Source organism: Notolabrus celidotus, chromosome 7, assembly GCF_009762535.1.
Source record: "Notolabrus celidotus isolate fNotCel1 chromosome 7, fNotCel1.pri, whole genome shotgun sequence".
Classification (NCBI taxonomy): Eukaryota; Metazoa; Chordata; class Actinopteri; order Labriformes; family Labridae; genus Notolabrus; species Notolabrus celidotus.
In genome coordinates, this window is record NC_048278.1 from 28,536,155 (window position 1) to 28,556,651 (window position 20,497).

The following is a 20,497-nucleotide window of genomic DNA, read 5'->3' on the forward strand; positions in this document are numbered from 1 at the left end:
AAGACATATTGAAAATAGAAAGAAAAAACAGAGAGATACTGGTCAAAAATCTCTTCAGCGTAAAATGCTCTGTAAAACAGTTATCATCAGCATATGTTGGAAAACATAAACAGCCACACTATATACTTGTAATGTTATATCATGATAATGGACTCCTGATATGTCGGACTAGCACAAGTATTCTTCGACTCTAAAGAGCTCTTCCCGTCTCTCAAGACATGAAACACTTTCCAAGCTGCGTTGAACTCCCCATGATGAGTGAACTAACCTTGATGTGTGAAATCAGTTGAATACATGAGAATATACATCGTAATTTAATACAATTCAGTAATAAATTCTAATTGTAGCTGGGGCACTTCCCATGGACAAAAATTGCGGTAGAAATAATTCAGTATGCTGTTACATGCACTGGGGATCCTGGGCCCAGACGCTGGAAATCACAGTGTATTTTACGCATTTATAATGCAGAACCATTTTCTTTTCTCAAGTCTGCCAGCTGAAAGTTTCCTTGCTGCCCACATTATCTATAGACACAGACCACAGAACGTCTAGATTGGATTTACTGTATCAGTCTCCGGTGAAACATGAGTTTGTTGTAATTGTGATGACAAGTGAACTGCTCGTGCAAGATTAGCATTTGTTGTTATGTCATTGGAGCGTTCCTCCCGAGCTGCTTGCTAATGAATTCTGCTGAAATCTTCCTCCTGCTTCACTCCACGTTCCTTCCCCCCAACAAACACTCACACACACTCAGAGAACCACACATCCCTGTTCTAATAAAAGAACTCCCCCTCTGCACAAAAGCATCCCAACTGCACAGTTGCTTCCATGTTATTGAATTTCTTCTCCCAGAAATGAAATGAAGGTGCCCTCTTCTACAGAGCAGCCAATATATATTTTGTGACATAATGTCAACACACAGAATTAACTAGTTACAATCCTCTTGTGCATGTACGACCTTTCTGCAACATCTCCTCCTTCTGTCTGTGCAGGTGGGTGTTCAGGACATCCTGCAATAACGTTGCCAGGTGAAGTCCCACTGGAGTCCCCAGCATGCCCGTACTGCATCTACTACAACCAACTTGGTGACACTGAAAATGTTAATGAGCGGACTGAAGACCAGCAGCATGGGTACAGCAACACATGCCCTGGCAACAGCCCGTGTCACAGTAACAGCCCCTGCGACTGTAGCAGCCCCTGTCATGGTGATGCACAGGTGCCTGAGCCAAAGAAAAGGCTGCCGGAGCGTTGCTGGGCGGGACTCCGAACCAAACTAGATCTCATTGTTGGCAGCAGATACTTCAACAGAGGAATCATGATTGCCATCCTTATTAACACATTGTCGATGGGCATTGAGTACCATGAACAGGTATGTTTGTGTTGCTGTAAGAGGCAGCATGTGTCTGTGTGTGTGTGTGTGTGTGTGTATGCGTGCGTGCGTGCGTGCGTGCGTGCGTGCGTGCGTGCGTGCGTGCGTGCGTGCGTGCGTGCGTGCGTGCGTGCGTGCGTGCGTGTATTTCTGTGTGTTTTTATGTGCCCACAGCTTGATTGAAAGTGGATGTGCTAATCACTGTGTGCGTCGGAGTCAATGAACTTACCCTCCAATCAACACTTACAGCAGCAGGCATATGGGATCACGACGTGTATGTGTGGCTGCATGTGTGTATACGAGCACACACATGTACCAGGAGATGGAGAAACTCATAAGACCTGAAGTGTTAATTAAAGCGTGACCCTGGGACAGGAGAGAGTGAGCTGAGCAGGGATGGGGCAGAGTGAGAGAAGTGAGCGGGAGAGGATGGAGATGTGAGGAGGAAGGGGAGGAGGAGGAGAAGAGCAGATCTGAATTTGTGATTGGCTGAAAGGCAAGAGTAGACTGTGGGAGATGGGGGAAGATTCCATTTGGCCCATTTCCTGAACAATATGACAGATACGGATGGCCTTAACTCCTTGAATGACTTAAGGATAAGTCCAGCCCTATTTGATCCTTTTTTTATAATCAAGAAACGACCTGAAAAGACATTACCAACAGTAAAAATGATTAATGCATATAGTGATTTATGAATACATTAGCAAGGATTAAAATAGCTTCTCTACTCTGTCTTATAGAAATTTACCTAAAACCTTTTCAGTGCAAACACAGAGCCATGCAGCTTCAGTGGGCACCATTCTCTCATTTCAGAGAGCATTTCTGCTGCAGCTTAGTCTGAAACACCTTAGGGACATTTGTTTTCTGATCTCCGGAGAGTATCTCTGTGTCAAGCAGATGTCACTGAGCATGCTCAGACACACAGTTACATGTTTACTCTGCTTTGTTGGTCTGATGAGTTTGGGAGAAATAAGCCACAGCTTCTGTGAACAGGGATATGTCATCGAATGCCATCATGTGGCTCTTTATAGATGAACAATAGTTTATGTAATAAGACTGAGCTGTTAGACCTTGATGTCACAGACAATAGACAACTTGATATTGATTTTCATCTTTTTTCATAGTTTAAAAGCAGAAAGCCTCAATGCCATCCACCCTTCTGTAAATTACTGTAAAACTGCAACTCAAAATCCTGCTTCTGTGACTCCTTCAAACTTGAGTCAGAGAATTTCAGTTTTCCTAACAAATGACACAACCAGTTCATCCAAAAAATGCGGGTGCAATTAATGGTTGCAGCTGTAAAATAACTGTATTTAATTGCTAAAAAAAACTGTGATAATGTTAAAATTAGGGCTGTTAATGCTTTAAAAAAAATCAAGATCAGTCACTGAGTTTCAATAGTTAATTTTGATTAATCACATTCAATTTTCTTTTTTAAACTTAATTTATGAAGGTTTGAGTTTACATAACATATAAACACAAACACACACAGATAATGAACTTGTACAGACAATACCCCAATATAATAAAGATACATAAAAAATAAAAGGAGAGATAATCTGACATTAAGTGGATTATAGAAATTGACATCTATTGACAAGTAGCAAGTAAGACAAAACACAGATATATTGAGGGAAAAAAATAAAAATAAAGATCTAATGCATAAGCATCACAGGCCAACTAAGTGGGCATCAATCAGCAGGCATCAGAGTCAACTCCTTTACAAATTCAACATATGGAGACCATATTTTAGTACATTTGTCAGGGAAACCTCTCAGTGTATGTTAAATTTTCTCTAGTTGGAGCAGAGACAGCAACTCATGTACCCATCTTCTATCACATTTAATTTAATATTTTAGATTACATTTCAAATTGCATTTTTAAAAAGTCCATGTTTACAATGTAGAGTAATTATTTTCAGTGTCTTGATTTGGGAGTGCAATGTCCGATCAGTGTCAATGTGGTGTGCAATTATTCTGAGATAGTATTGATTAGTCACTGACGTCCAGGGATCCCTGGTTAATGCAATAGCATTTGCACTTCTCAGGAGTTCCAGTTTGGTTGATTTCTCTGTTTCAAACAAGTTCAGTAAGCCTGAAACTATTGGTCTCTGGAGTGGTAAAGCATAGACTTGTATCAATATGCCAACCTGAGGACATCCCTTAGACCCGAGTCTTCCAAATCGTTGACTTGCCTGCAGTCAGTAGACACCTATTTAGCAAGCACTCTAGTTTACTTCTTTGATTCAGTTTTAAAAACAGGTCTGTGGTGATTCACACTCCCCACTAGTGCTCTGCCAACTTGTGTGATGCAGTTATCTGCTGACATCAGTCTTATTAGCTGCACCTGTATGTTTGGCTTGTAGGTGATAGCTCAAACTGAAAGTACTCTGATGATATTTTGATTTTGAAGTGCATATTACTGTTGACTTGTCAACTGAGCTATCTGGGAGTATTTCAAAGTGAGTGTACGCTTCAACTGAACAGTGTTGTCGTTATTTTCCATCACAGCAACTGCAGGAAACAGGAAGAAGCTGCACCTGCTTAACTACGGTGCACCAAAAGGGACAAAAAAGAATGTGATTAGAAAAAAAATCAACCTGTTCATCTGAACTCATTGTATTTTTTGCTAACAGAAAGCAACAGTGAAACTTTTACTCAGACAGATGTCTTATGACTTTTTTAATCAACCTTAGAGCATTATTTTGTGAGTCATCATATTTTCTGGGTTACAGTTTTGACTGACATGTTTGCCTGATGAGCATAACTGTTTTGTTTTTTTCTTCATCAAAAATCCATTTACCCTGGCTTAAAATGTTTTGCAGTCAGAATTTTTCTTAACATCCTTGATAACATGGGAACACTTTTCTGGTATGAATCAATTTAAAACTTTAGATTTTTACACAATGATTTTTGTTCTAGCTGTGTGTTTGTTTCCCTGCTGCAAAGCTTCTCTAGCCACACCCCATAGTTTGAGATTCAGTTATTTCAATACCAATAACATTAACAATGAATGTGCATTCACTCCCTTTTCTCCAAAGGATTGTGGGAAGAAGCCTGACTGCATTCACATCCTGGGGCAGCTCCCCTCTGAGACTTTACCCACATAAACCTAAACTGTCGCCCTGAGAAGCTTTTCCAGAAATTCACAACATGTTGACTTTACTGCGGGTCTCACTGCCAGTCTCTCTTCCTTTGTTTATTTGTCCTTTTTCCCTCTGTCTGTTCCAAATCTGTGCATCAATCTCTCTTCCTCTTCTCTCCTCCTCAGCCACAGGAGCTGACAGATGTTTTGGAGATCAGTAACATGGTGTTCACCAGTCTGTTCAGTCTGGAGATGCTGCTGAAAGTTCTAGCTCTTGGGCTCTTTGGCTACCTTAAGAACCCCTACAACGGCTTTGACAGCGTCATCGTCATCATCAGGTAAAGCTCTGATGAAGGATCTTAATCTGTCAGTTGGTATGCATTTAGTTGATCTCCATTTGTCTTGTCATTTGAAAGACCTCAATGCGAGTCAGCAGCATTGCATTTACATCATCTGAGACTGTCACGCTGATGCAGCCTTTGGCAGTGAGGCCATTTACTTGGACTCTTTCAGTCCAGAGGGTCTGTATTCACTCCATTATGTAGTACTACAAGCTAAATTATGTATCCACACTTGAAGGCTTTGCTTGTTTACTGTGCCAGTGCACACTGTTTTCACCCTCTTTATTGGCTGGTTAGTTGTAAGCAACATTGGCCCATTTCCCTTTTTTCAGTTGCCACATGGCACAATAAAAATAATTTATCATTTTTCCACATGGACTGGAGGCTTTTGTAGGTAAAACTAGTGCTGACTTCAAAAGAAATGCGGCTCAGCTTTAGGACACAGATACTTCCTGGTTGCTTTAAAGTGAATTTAACTTTGTCTTTCGAGCCTGTTTATTATCTGTGTGTGTGTGTGCTTAGTGTGTGGGAGATTGTGGGAGAGGCAGAGGGAGGCTTGTCTGTGCTGCGAACCTTCCGCCTGCTGAGAGTTTTGAAGCTGGTCCGGTTCCTTCCGGCTCTGAGGAGGCAGCTCGTGGTGCTGATGAAGACAATGGACAATGTGGCCACGTTCTGCATGCTGCTGATGCTCTTTATTTTCATATTCAGGTATATTCTTTTCTCTGAAGGCCGAGACTCAGAAGCCAAATTGTTTGAACAGCTATAATTATACTGATTATACCTTACAAAAGTCATAATCATTACAACTGACCTTTTCCTACATTGTTACAGAACATGGGCAGCATGTACGAGAACACAGTTATTCATACAGGCAGTGTTTTGACAGCTTGTTGCAAAGCATGCATTTTATGTTGAACTGAAAGTTCTCTCTTTTTTGCGTGAATGTTTGTTCCAGTATCCTTGGGATGCATCTTTTCGGCTGCAAATTCAGTCTGCAACAGAACAGCGGAGACACATTGCCTGACAGGAAAAACTTTGACTCTCTGCTCTGGGCGACCGTCACCGTGTTTCAGGTCAGAAAGAAATCCTGAAAGATGTGAGTGAGCACACTAATGCTGTAAAACAACTGATGATATTTAATTTAGAGAAATCACTATGAATTACTGTTGAATGTGGCTTTTAAATTAATTGGGATGTGATTCATATAGCAGCTGCTGCTGTCACTGGTATTAGCGCAGATGATCTTCTACATTATTTCATTTGCTCCAATTTGGAAGAGCCGCACTCGACTTTTTCTACGAAATATAAAAACTCTCCCGGTGGGCAGGTGAGATACGCGAGCTGAGGGGGAGGAAGAGTAATGAAACACGCACTCCACAGGAGCTCATTTAACACTGATGAGCATCATTAATGTTCAGCTGACAATGAGATATTAAAGCAGGAGTATGCCTCTGTTATTTTTATTATGACACTCAGTACTCATTCTCTTCATGATGGTTTGCATTACTGGCTCTTTTTCTTAACAAGGATTTGTATATTGTTAAGAATATATGCATATTGCGCATATATAAGGGATAATGTATAGTGATCAGGTCATTATAGTGGATTGGAACACTGACAGGGTGAGCAGGACCCCGATGTGAAGGGGTCTTGTCTCACTCTGAAGGGGTTCCTTCACTGTAACAACCTGCTCACTTTACAAAGCCCTGCTTATTACACGGTTAATGACTTAATAAACCAATAATTTTAGCCTTCTGATAAACTCACATTAAACTGAACATTTCCAACGATGGTGAACAGGACATCTTCTGCTCCATTCATCATTCCTTAAAACACCAAGGTACATAACATCATTCATTTCGTAGATTTCTCTGTCCACATCTTTAGCCTCTCCTACCTTTTTTCAGCTGTTTTTATCTCTTGTCTTGTTTTCCCACTATAAACAAACAGACATCAAATTAACTATTAACTTTTACTGCACACTAATAAGATTTGAGTCTCTAATTGAAGCTCTATTCTTAGCAGCGACCTGTTCTTCACAGCAACAGTCTGCTATTGCTCAATAGTAGACTGTTGCTGTGAAATGTTGCTATGTAAGGACCAATCAGGATCAAGTACTTAACACAGCCGTGTAATGAGCTGTATTACCATTACACTTCTGTATTAATAGGAATTAATTAGTGCTGAATAGACTGTATTTATTTATATAGCGCTTTCTCTCATCCTCTGACCACTCAAAGCACTTTAACATTACATGTCGCATTCATCTATTCACAACATAGTCCTACACTGATGGACCCCATCAGTGTGAGCTAATCTCATTCACACACCACTGGCACAGCTGCCCATGGACACTGCAGCACTCTGGACAGCAGGGCCTGCGTTCAAACCCCCAACCCTCCGATAGAGAGAAGACTGACTCTACCACTGAGCCACAGGCGCCCCATAACAAGTACACACTACAAAGTTAGAATAAAAGAGGTACAGCAGTGTTATTATAAAACATTTTCAAATAAAACAGCAACTCAAACATTATCACCTTCCAAACTGTTTGATGCATGTGTTTGGCTTGTTTTGTTTTTTTTGTTTTGGGCTAAGCAATCATTGAAAAGTGTAATATAACAGTTTGAAGTGTATTAAAATGTTAAATAAATATAGGAGCAGGTGGGAATAATATGAGTTTAGTATCAGCTGTCACATTTCAGTCGAGGTAAAGCATCCATGAAGGGTCCTCGAATCATTCTGAACATTGTGAGTCTTCACATTGGAGAGGATCGTCTCTAAAGTTCAGTATGGTTATCATTGTGTTTGAAGTTGTATTGTCCACTTCTCCAATCCACAGATCCTCACCCAGGAGGACTGGAACGCGGTGCTCTATAACGGGATGGCCTCCACCACCCCGCTGGCTGCCCTCTATTTCGTCGCCCTCATGACTTTCGGCAACTACGTCCTCTTCAACCTGCTCGTTGCCATTTTGGTGGAGGGCTTTCAAGCCGAGGTAAGGGCAAAGACCGGGTTTTATTCCAGCTACTTAGAGAACGAGGCGGAGAGAACGAGACTAATTGAGCTCTGTTGTGCTGTTGATACCAAAGCTGCTTACAAGAGAATAATCTCCACCATCCTGTCTGTGTGGCTGCTCCCCTCACTCTCTTTATCCATCGCTCTTTTTCTCACTTGTCCTCTCTTTCTCTTTCCATCTTTCTCTCAATCTATCTATCCCCTTTTCTGTCTTTCTCCCTATCTTTCCCTCTCGCTGATCCGCACACTCACATACGCACACACTCACATACTCTCCAGGGGTGGGATGTGTTTGATATCGCCTGCCATTCACAGCTGGTGAGCTTTTGTTGTTTAGTTTTCATCTTTTATCTCCAGCATCAGAGAACACTTACTCTCTCTCTCTCTCTCTCTCTCTCTCTCTCTCTCTCTCTCTCTCTCTCTCTCTCTCTCTCTCTCTCTCTCTATCAAACACACACACAGACTAACACACAGATACCCTTTGCCAAAGCTGTCTGCCTCCATCTTTCTGGCGTGAATTTTAATTAAATTCAGTAAAGCTTTATTGGCGTGACTACAGGAGATCGCTGCCAAAGCCATGCACATAACTCAACTAGAGAACACTGGAGATCCCCTCCGCCCGTCCCTTTGTCTCTGAGTCGTTCACTCTGCTCGAGCTCACATTTTTCACTTTTACAACAGTCAACAGACAGTGAGAAAGGGATGGGGATGAGCATGAAGATTATGATCATGATAGTGATACCGTTGCTCAGTGTGTTTGTGTGTCTTTGTGTGTGTGGTTTTAGGGAGATGCCAACAGATCCGAGTCAGATGAAGAAAGACAATCTCTCACATACGAGGACGAGGAGAAGTTGAGGGAACTCTACGCTGCAGGTACAAATCATCTGCCACAGAAATATTTCTATGCTCCCCTACAATCGCCCTTTAGGATCAGTCTGGTTTATTACAGGCTGGCTTCTACTCTTCATGTTTTCACTTCTTCTATTGGTTCAAATAACAACATTTAACTCACCAAGGTTAGTGCTGAGATTTGAGCCTTTTCCAACATGAACTCCTGACACTTTTTAAATTATTTCAGGACACTTTAGGCCTTGATATTTTTAGGAACTTGCCTTTCCCACATGCACCTCATAGCAGCAGATTATCTGTGACGGATGCGCTCTCACAACTTGATATACTCGTTTAGTTAAGGTGAGAGGGGGAAGCGGCTGGGCAACTTTGTCTGAAATAACACCACAAAAAAAGAACCAGGATCCATTCACAGCGTCAGAAAACATACTTAGCCCTTTTTCATAAATAAGAAGACCAAGTAGAGTCCAGCTAAGGGAGCTGTATCGTTCAGTGGAAAAGAGGCGCTGGTGCAAATGTTCAGAGGTCCCAAGGTTCCTAAGAATTCGACAAGTTTTAGTTCATTTGAATACAAAAGGATTGTGGTGCTTTTGCTCCGCTAAGCGTGTACAAAAGAGCTGAAAAGACATCGTCTAATTCACCAAGCATGCCGAGCAAACCATGTCTCTGTGCGTCAGTGTTGTTTGCATACATTAAAATCAGCCATTATGCAATCATTTGGAGCAAAATATGCCCCTTTCTATGCAAACGAGTCTCAATGCAAATAACACCTAATTCACAAACACTGGCTCTGACAGCCTCGTGCAGTTAGAGTGAAATATTTACCGTCTGCTGAGAGCTGGTGGCATAAACACTGGAGTGTTTATGAGCATTCTCACCCTCAAACTCCTCAGTGATCAAAACAACAATTATACCTCTGGATGTCCTCAAAATTATATAATTGTACATAAACTCTGTTAATATTGCTTTGACATTACAATTTTTATAATAATCAGGGGTTAAATCAGTCTGACAGTCTGTGGCTCAACCCACGCACATGCAGGCTGTACCATTACGCACAATAGAGGGTATTTTGGTTTTGTTTTTCAGTCAGAATGAGCTGCTTTTTGTTGGCTTGCTGGATATAAACTGTGAAATTTTTGTCACATCTGTCAAGCCTCATCTACAATAAAATAGTATGGACCTTCCCTTCACCATCCAGCTCATCATGTAGGCTCTTTGGATAGAATTTAACACCATCGGGGTGAGAGTGGCGCAGCTCTGGAGATGCTTATAGCTTGTCTCAGTCACAATTAAGCGCAGAACTGGAGGGAACTGCACAGGGCTGCAGAGCTTTGTTGGCATTTTTGGACTTAGATATCATTATTGCAATTTGCTTTGTAAATTAGACCTTGAGCCAGAGCAGATGGTGGGGGCAAATGATGCACAATTTTTGGTGCAATAAGAGGCCACAATGCAATTTCAGTGAATCTCCCCCCTCTGTGTCTGGAGTCTGTGAGAAGAATACTGTCACTTTTAATTTGCTTTGTTTATTCAGTTATTTTTAAATTGCTCTCAGCCCTTAAATTGCACATTTTTTAAAGCCAAAGTACAACATAGAGCATCAAACTGACATGTCGCTCAGTGAGTTTAAAGCTTCTACTTACTTACAACCCTATTCCCTAGATGGGTTTTATGTATATGGTATAATTAAATACACAGCATTCAAAATGGTAAATTTAGCTGCTACTACAGCTATAAGGATACAATAAAATAGAAAAACAAACAAACAAAAAATGGTCCTGATTCATCCAGAGACAACAAAAACAAAGCCCAAAACTAAAGACATATTCTAAGACTTTCAATAGGACTGGTTTTCTCTAGAACTAAATATTGTGTTTGTATATGTGTACGTACAGAACTCAAGATCCAGGCCATGATGTTGAGCCCCAATGGTCTCCTGAACCCCAAAGCCTCCATGCCCCCGCCCCCTCAGCCCCCTCAGCTTCCTCAGCCTACTCTGCCTGTCATCACTCACACTGCAGCCACGCCCACCATAAACTCCAGCCAGTCACGCCGGGCAAGTGCCGCTTCCATGGACATCAACAGCATTGAGCAGAGGTCAATGGTGAGTCCAGGACACACGCTTTTACTTATGTAGCTGCCATATTAAATATCTGTGATAAAGTTGATATAGGGAGGAGACTCAAACTGAAAATGTCAACAACATTAAGAGGGAGATAATGAAATTGGAGGGTTGATGTGAAAATATTGAAACCTGGATTTTTGTGACTCTTTCAGAAAGTCAAATAAAACCTACAATAATACCAAAGTTTACTCATCTAAATGAGGGAAAAAAGAAGCACCACAAACTACTTTACAATTAAAGTTAGCTTCCAAACCTGCCTCTGCAATGTACTTCTCTGACTGTGTGGAAATATGAAACTCCTCATGTTTTACAAACGTGATGTGCCAACAGTGGTGGACAGTAACAGAGTAAATTTACTTGAGTACAGTACTTAAGTACATTTTTTGGGTATCTGTACTTTACCTGAGTATTATTTTTTGGGGAAACTTATTACTTTTACTCCACTACATTCAGAAGACAATTATTGTACTTTTTACTCCACTACATTTCTATCAGTGCTCTAGTTACTCACTACTTTTGCTTTGAAGTCAGCTCATGAATTTCCTTCTCTTTTCTGAAATCTGATCCATAAGACAGTAAAATGTGTTTGTGTAGTTCTGTTTGTCTCAGTGGTTTAGACATACCTGTATATCGTTCATCTCCACGGTTGAACGTGGAGCAAACACAGAGCAAATTCCACTCAGCTCAGGCAGTTCATTTAGAGGTGGTAATGATGGCTATAATTCTCCACCTGAGCACCCATGGCCATATCTTCAGCCCGTGTAAGAGGTTTTTAAAATGAAGAATGATACGTATCATTTGAAATGTTCTCCCTGTTTCCCACTCTGCACCAAACATACAAACATTCACTGTCCAACCTGATAAAGCGTGTTGAGATACATAACATTTGTTTCATTCCAGATGAACATTTCAAAGTAAGTTGTCTGTGCTTGGAGTAACTTAGTTACTGTTTTTATTCCATGGTATAGTTTTTAGAGAGTTCAAGTAATGGTTTCTAGATAAACATAATGTGACAGAATGTACTCCTATGTATTCTTTACTGCACTTATATATTTTTTTTTAGTTTTGAGATTTTTTAAGAAGTGCTTTGAATACTTGAGTATTTTTAAAAGCAAGTACTTCAGGACTTTAACTCAAGTAATAATCTGACAGAGCAACTTTCACTCGTATTGGAGTAATATTTGACATGGAGTTTCTATACTTTGACCTAAGTAATGAGGCTGTGTAATTTGTCCACCACTGTGTGCCCATGACATGCAGCAACATCTTTGCATTTGCAGCCACAGTTTGCACAACTGGAATTGAATCTCATAGCCAGGATACTGACATCCTGCCCCTTCTCCTAACCAAAACATTCATTTAACTTAACAATTAAATTCAAATTCAAAGCTGGTGAGCAGACACTTATTGAAATTTAATTTTGTTTGTGTTTCTCAACAATATTTTAAGACATAAACCACCACTTCAATACATTTCCTTCCTCTGACAACATGTAGAAAAATTGATTATTTTGTTGCTGGCATTGTTTTAGCTCACAGTCTGTTTGTTGAAGAGGTGTTATTTTTACTGGCACATGGCCTTCTTTCCCTGGCGTGTAACTGCTGTACGCTGTTGATGAGCTGAGTCATATAGCCCTCCTCTCATTCAGAGACAAATGTAGATGTGTTTAAGGGGAATGCCAGCTGGGTTTATCATGACTTTGGCTGAGTGTGAAATAATTTCTGGCTGATGTTAGACGCTCTAAGAACATTAGCTGGTTTGGGTTTATTAAGCGTGTCCTGTCGAAGGTTCTTCTTGAATGGTCACTTGTGTCTACTATGGTTTTCATTGGTCCCCTTTGTTTACTGTTGCAGAGTTGACCCATATACACTAGTCGAGCCAGGTTCCAACACTATTTAGTCCTCAGCCTAATTGAGTCTGACTGCTAATCTCTTCTATTGACTCAAGTCTCGCTTCTCTGTGTGAATTGTCTAATGCACGAGTGGACCCAGGCAAACGTACTATCAGCTCCGATCACACGGTGAAGGAGAAGAATGTGGTTTTCGAGGCGTGACAGAGAGTGCAACCTGTGCAGTGCAGGGAAAAATCACACGCATTGCTGCTCTTTTCGACTGTCGCTGCCTGTTAATTGGTGGCACGCTGCTGTCAGTGTTGGTGTTCTCTCCAGCTGTGGATGTTTGAGAGCTTAGTGGTGGGGATTTTCCACTGAAGTTTGGCCTCGCCTTTTTGTGATGTTTCAGGTGATTGTGTTAATATGCAGTGTTTCTTTTACAGCACACTGCACATCTTTTTTCACTGTACAATCACGCCAGTTTTATGTATTTGTTCCTCTCAACATCAGTTTGTGTTTATGTGACACTTTCTGCCCCCCAAAAGGCTTCTCTTTTCATTTCAATGCTCTCCTCTTACACACAGGTTGGATTGTTTTTACATTGTTACAGATTTTGCACATTGATATCCTGCCCTGCTTTTCTTCCTGCACAGTTTGTCGAGTAAAAGAATGCTCGCTTGTCATTTGTTTGTACTTCTTAGGAGTGTTTGTTTTGGTGCAACTGGTCTTCCTGCTAATCATTTTTTGGCAGAATCGTTATCACATGAGAAAGAAATTGAATAGAGGCCTAAATCAAGCACAAAATACAGACCAAAACAATCATCAAAACATCATTCCAAATCCCCACAGGGTACCTTTAATCTCTAAAGAAGTAAATCATTATTTGCACCAGATATTTAACTGGCTGCGACTGTTTTTCGCAGCTGTCTTCACAGTCTCTGTGGGACAGCGGCCCAGAGAGCCGTCGCTCCAGCTGGACCAGCATAGGCCGAGCTCCCAGCCTCCACAGGAAGAGCCAGTCAGGAGAGATGGAGTCCCTGCTGTCAGACACGCACACCAGCTCCATCCCCAGCAGCAGGGAGCAGTCTCTGGACCAGCCAGAGTACCTGCAGGTGCCCATGCTCCACCAGACAGACTGCAACGGCACCTCCTTTCACCTCCCTGACCACTACTACGAGGATGCGCCGCTTACCACGCATTACCACAGTGATCAGGAGGAAGAGGAGACAGAGGAGGTGCAGCCCTTGTGTTTATTTGAGAGTAAAGATATCAAAGTGGTTCATGTGACGGTCAAAAGGAAAAGGCATTCTAATAGTCACGCTCAATTTAAACAAGTTAATAAAATAACTTGTTTAGGCATGCGCAAAAGTTCAAAAACTGCAGCTAATTAACTTTCAAAGGCACAAATTCCAATCTCGCTGACCTTAGACACTTACACATCTTTGAAAATATTTAATGAGCTCATTTTCCGTTATTAGCAGCCTCAAACAAACATGGGTAATATTGTTTGAAAACCTGCTTGGAATTTAATTTGTACTCGTACAACTGCATCAGAAACCCTGCTTAGTTTTTGTAACTTGATACAATATTATATAGAAAATTAAGTAAGTGAGTTATTGTCATGTAATGTTATATCTGTGCATGTAATTGATCACATGTTGTCTGCTAATGTGTGTCTGCGTGGTCCTGACAGAGTTTATGCAAGAAGCTGAAGAAGATGCTGGAGCCATACGAGCCTCAGTGGTGCCTGGAGCATGAAGAGTGGTCTCTCTATGTGTTCTCTCCACACAACCAGTAAATACACACTACACAACCACACACAAACACACACACACAGTCCTCTGTATCCTCCTGAGTGGTCCAGGTGGCTTAAAGCCTCATCATGTGCGAAAATTCACAGCTAAGGTGTGAAGGATACCGCTAAGGCTTAGTAACACTATTTTCACTTTTATCAATTAAAATTGGCAGAGTGAAAACGTACACGTCACGCCGACAAATGCAGTGATGTGTAATCATCACATTCACAACAAAGACGGACTGAGTGGCTGATGACGCTCTCTTTGACCTTCTCCCTCTCTCTCTTTCTCTCTGCCTGTCTCTCTTTTTAGGTTAAGGCTGTGGTGTCAGAAGGTCATAGGTCACAAGATGTTTGATCACATCATCCTCCTCTTCATCTTCCTGAATTGCATCACCATTGCTCTAGAGAGGCCTGACATACAGCCCAGCAGCATGGTAACACACATGCCAACACATGCATTCACACATATTAGTGAAACAATTTTTTACATTTTGTTTTAAGTTATGTTTTGGTGCATTTTTGCATTCATTGGATAGGAAAGCTGGAGAGAGACAGGAAATGTGCGACCAATGCAACGAGGACTAAAGCCTCTGTACGTGGGGCGCAGGTCAAAGCGCACACCAATGGCGCCCATGCATCCGACCTTTTACTTAAACCTTTTTGATTGTATCTTATTGTATTGTATAGTATCTCATCTTACCTTATCTTATCTTATCTTATCTTATCTTATCTTATCTTATCTTATCTTATTGTACTCTATAGTATCGAATTGTATCGTGTCGTATCTTATCTTATCGTGTCCTTTCTTATCTCATCGTATCCTATTGTATCGAATCGTATCATATCGTAACGCACAGTATCTTATCCTATCTTACCCTAGCCTATCTTATCAAATCGTATCATATTGCATAGTATTGCATCGTAAAGTTTGGTATGGTATATCAAAATGTACAAGTAGTACTGGATCATTATGTCTTGCCTGATAGGGAAAGGTAGGGAATGGTTTGGTAGGGTATTTTATCATTTTTTATCATATTGGATAATAAGGAATCAAATTGTATTACATTCTATTTAATCCAGTGGTAACTTAATCTTTTGTGTTTGTACCATATCATATTGAATTGTTTCGTAACATATCATGTGGTGTCATCATATAATATGATATTGAAATGTATTGTACTGTATTGTAACACATCATATGGTATCTCAATGTATGGTATAATATTGTATAATATGGTATGGTGTTATATCATATCATATCACATTGCATCTTAATTACTTGGACTTTTTCTTATATATCATGGTATTTTATATTGCTGCAATGCACTTTTGGCCATGTTAAACACTGTGAAGTTAATCTGCTTCACCTAAGCAAAATTCATCTCTAACCTCAACTCTTACATCCAGTTTTAAACCTCAAACAGCCCCTCAAGCAGTAAGAATTGGACAAAATTTCCTCACAGTAAAGCTTTCAAACAGTGAATCAGTCCTCACAAAGATAGAAAGACACTCACAAACACACTCACACTAACAGCGCAAGCTGTTTACTAGCTAATCTGCTTGTTGCTGATGTAAGTGGGGGACATTATAAGAACATGTGCTGCTCTCAGTATGTTTTTTTGTTATGTTTCTACTACAGTGGTAATGGATTTATTTCAGCTCATTATGTAACACATTGCTGTTGGTTTGAGTTCAAAATCAAAGCTGACACCACTGTGACACGAAGCCCTTAAACTGATGGATGCATGCATGTGTGTTTCACAGGAGCGCGTGTTCCTCAGCGTGTCCAATTACATCTTCACTGTGATCTTCGTGGGTGAAATGATGATCAAGGTAACCATAACAAGACACGTTTCACTCCAAAGTCATTTTCTCTCCTTACTTATAAATGGCCAATTTTCCTCCTGGTTGGGGATCAGAATTGCTTTTAGTCTGATTTTACACCTCACATTATTTGATTATTTCGGTTATTTAGCTGGAGCTCTGTGTTTCTGTGTGTGTGTGTGTGTGTGTGTGTGTGTGTTAAGGTGGTAGCTATGGGCCTGTACTTTGGAAAAGATGTGTACCTGCAGAGCAGCTGGAACATTTTAGATGGAGTTTTGGTGTTTGTGTCACTGGTGGACATCCTGGTCTCCGTTGCATCAGCGGGCGGTAATCGAATCTTTGGCATCCTCAGAGTGCTTCGACTTCTCCGTACACTGAGACCGCTCAGGTTGGTAGACTGGGAGTTTCCCCTTGTGCTTACTGCATTTATATCATCTGGTATGTAGCCTGTGTGTGTGACTGTGTGTATTTGTGTGTGTCCCAGGGTGATAAGTCGAGCTCCTGGTTTAAAACTGGTGGTGGAGACCCTGATCACATCTCTCCGACCCATCGGGAACATCGTCCTCATCTGCTGTGCTTTTTTCATTGTGTTTGGAATTCTGGGGGTTCAGGTAAACATTTATACTGTAAAGTCCTCGTTCATCCTCTGTTGTTTGAAGATAAGCCTCATTATTTTGCTTGGGAAAATACTTATTTTCACCCGGATTATGTGCCCAAACATCCAAAGCTTGTTGTCTTTCCTGCTGCACGAAGACACTGTTCAGCGGGCTGTAAAATAAACGAGGCATATCTCAGAAAAGGCTTCAGGTAATAAAAAGTGAAGGGAAAAATTGGGAGGAAATGCAAATGAGCTGCTGATTATGCTCCAGAAATCCCTGAAAGTAATTACAAAAAACAATGGTTCAACTAGAAGGGGATTGTGCTGAGAATTTATTTTCTAATTAAATTCTAATTTATTTTTGTATCAGTGGATTAATGAAATGTAGTCATTTTAGATAATTTTTATCAGTTTTTTAATATTCAAAAACAAATGATAAATTATGTTCATTTTAGAGAGACTAAAAGATAACAAGAACCAATTGTCTGAATGAGAAGAGCATGTTGTTAAACAGTGCCTCCGAGGAAATACATCTGATTAAAGGTGCAAGGAACGTGCAAAAATATTCATGTTATTGCTGCTTCGGACTAGTGATGGTGGTTTTTTTGTAAAGCCCCTAAAAGGTTCACCTCTTCAGGTATTGAAGCATTTTAAAAATCATAATAGTAAAACATCCTCCTGATGAATCTGCTCTTTGGTTGAACTGCTCATAACTTAGGTGCTCATTGCAGCATTTTATGGAACCACAAGGTTTAAGGTTGTGTATCATTACAAAACATTTTTACTGTCATATTGTTACATCATCTTTGATCATGTGGACTGAAAATCAGTCTCTGTAATGCATTTAATAATTCCTCCTCCTTTGTAAGCTTCCAATTTTGCAAATATATTTCAATAATGCAAGCTAGTAATTGCATGGAAAATGATCCTTGTTTTAGTCTGTTGACTTTAGTGATTTACTTCTTTACATGAAGACACTTAACATGAGGTGCAGACCTAGACTGTAGTCTTAGTCATATTATTTACAGTGGAAAGACTCAGCAACAGTCGTGAGGAAACACTTGTCTTTAACATGTTGGAACCCCAAGACTTTCATATTGTACACCAGCACAAAGAGCACAATAATCACTTTTTTATTTATATAGCACCTTTAAAAACAAATGTTTACAAAGTGCTTTGACAAACAAAGCATGGCCGATTTCAGGAGCATGACAGAATAAACCTTTAACAGGCACGGAGAAGTGTTGAAAACTCTAACAATGCAAAAAAGAAAAATCAACAAAACAAAAGGCTAAAAGGATAAACGCAAATTAAACAGAATAGGATTATGAAACAGTAGACCAATGAATCATTGTTATAGAGGTTTTTTTTTTAAATCGATAAAGGTTTTCAGAAGAAGTCAGATCAGAGAGATAGATTAAGAACATTAAAATTATAAATGAAAAATAAATAATAGTTAGATAAATTATCAAATAAATACCTTTAAATTAATTTGTTACATAAAGAAGTAATACGAAAAAGCAGTTGAAAAGGTGAATTCACATGAAAGCCAGTTAACCCGTCAAACACGCAATAAGAGAACATACATGGGGAAATCTTAGCTTGAAAATAAGGCACAAATATGATTTCAGAGTCACAAAAAGGTGTCATCGTCCTCCTGCTCTGACACAAAGACTGTCCATTTGTCCTTCTTCTTATCAAAGGTTACTCCTTTAAGCCTTTCCTCTGCAAAGAGTGCTTCCACTATGTTCATCCACTCTCTGAGGTGGTGAGGTTCAGGTTTATACCATTCCTTGTTATTGTGTTTTTTGCGAGTAGTAAGCAGAATTTTGCACGAACACCAGTCTTTAAAAAAAAAAAAAGGACATCTCTGCTTATTAAACCAAAATACTGGACCCCTACATCATTAGGGATTCAATAACCCAAAATCTGTCTCAGAGTTAGACATACTGTATATTCACCCTGTTGACTTTCTGGGTACTTTTTAAAGCTTGAATTGAACGCCAATCCTCTTGAGATATTTCTATGCTCAGTTATTTTCCTATTGTGATTCAGTGTAACCAATATTACTCCCTTTCTGCCTCTGGAAGGACTCATACTTAAAGGCTCTACCTCCCATACCACTCTTGGAGACTTCAGGTAGCATATATTTGATGAATATTGAAGCTAATGATAACAACATACATCTCAAAAAACACACTACCAGTGGATTATTTTCTAATAAGAACATGCTGGAGAGCGTATAAAGACTGTGAGGCAGACTGCAGCAGATGGAACTCTAATATCTAAGCTGTATCATACAGTAAGCCTGCAGGCACGCGTGGTGTAATTTTACTGTACATCAGAACATCCGCCTTTCGTTGCTCCAGGAAGCTGTTTTACCTCTAGGTAACAGTTTGTGTTTTTGTGTTCACACAACTCTCTCTGGGTGTTTGTGTGTCTGTGTGCAGCTTTTTAAAGGGAAGTTCTTCCACTGTGACGGGCTCGATGTGAGTAACATCACCAACAAAACCCAGTGCCTGGAGGCAGGACACCGCTGGGCTCGACGGAAATACAACTTTGACAACCTGGGACAGGTTTGACACATGCAGACACACACACACACACACACACACACACACACACACACACACACACACACACACACACACACACACTCGCATCCAGGATGGCTCTGACACATGTTCCAGCAAAATGATTGACAGTGTGACACTGATTAATATGTGTCTCTCTCTCCCAGGCACTGATGTCACTCTTTGTGCTGTCATGTAAAGATGGCTGGGTCAGCATCATGTATGACGGTCTGGATGCTGTCGGAGTGGACCAGCAGGTATGCCGACACACACACACACACACACACACACACACACACACACACACACACACACACACACACACACACACACACACACACACACACACACATACACACATGAATGCACACTGAGGGAAAGAGAGGTGGTGGGAAGTGAAAAATGAATAACAGAGAGACTGCTCAGGCAGTGTTTATTGTATTTCACAGTGTTTTGTTCCTGTTTTTTGTCAGTTTCAAGCACAATTTAAGTTTTTTTAAAGCAGAAGGAGAATATTTCAGGAGAGGGTGGGGTGTAAGGAAAGAAAAGGCAGACAGATAAATAGATGTGAGTTGACAGTGTTTGCTGCTTCACTGCTGACTCAGGATTTACATTGTCTTCTTGTTTATGCTCTCCTTCCTCTCCCCCCTTCCTCACCCCCTGTCGTCACTCTTTGGTCCTCCTTTTTTTCCCCTTTTTGTCTCTGTGCTACCTCTTCTTCCCTGTGCTTTTTTTTCACTAAATTCTCTTCTTACCTCTCCCCCTCTCTCTCTCTCTTTCTCTGCAGCCGATAAGAAACAACAACCCGTGGATGCTGCTGTTTTTCATTTCTTTCCTGCTCATCGTCAGCTTCTTCGTGCTCAACATGTTCGTGGGTGTGGTGGTGGAGAACTTTCACAAGTGTCGGCAGCAGCAGGAGGAGGAGGAGGCGCGGCTGAGGGAGGAGAAACGACAGAGACGGTTGGAGAAAAGGAGGAGAAGTGAGGAAAGGGGGAGAGGGAGTACAAGACATGTATAGGATATGGCAGTATATGGATACATTTATATTACACCCACTATTGCTGGGCAAGTTAATCTGCTACTG

At 40.6% G+C, this 20,497-nt stretch overlaps 1 pseudogene; it reads left to right on the forward strand.

Annotated features, from left to right (window-relative positions):
• LOC117816573 overlaps window positions 1–20,497 on the forward strand; it is a 64,479-nt pseudogene that overhangs the window by 27,542 nt on the left and 16,440 nt on the right.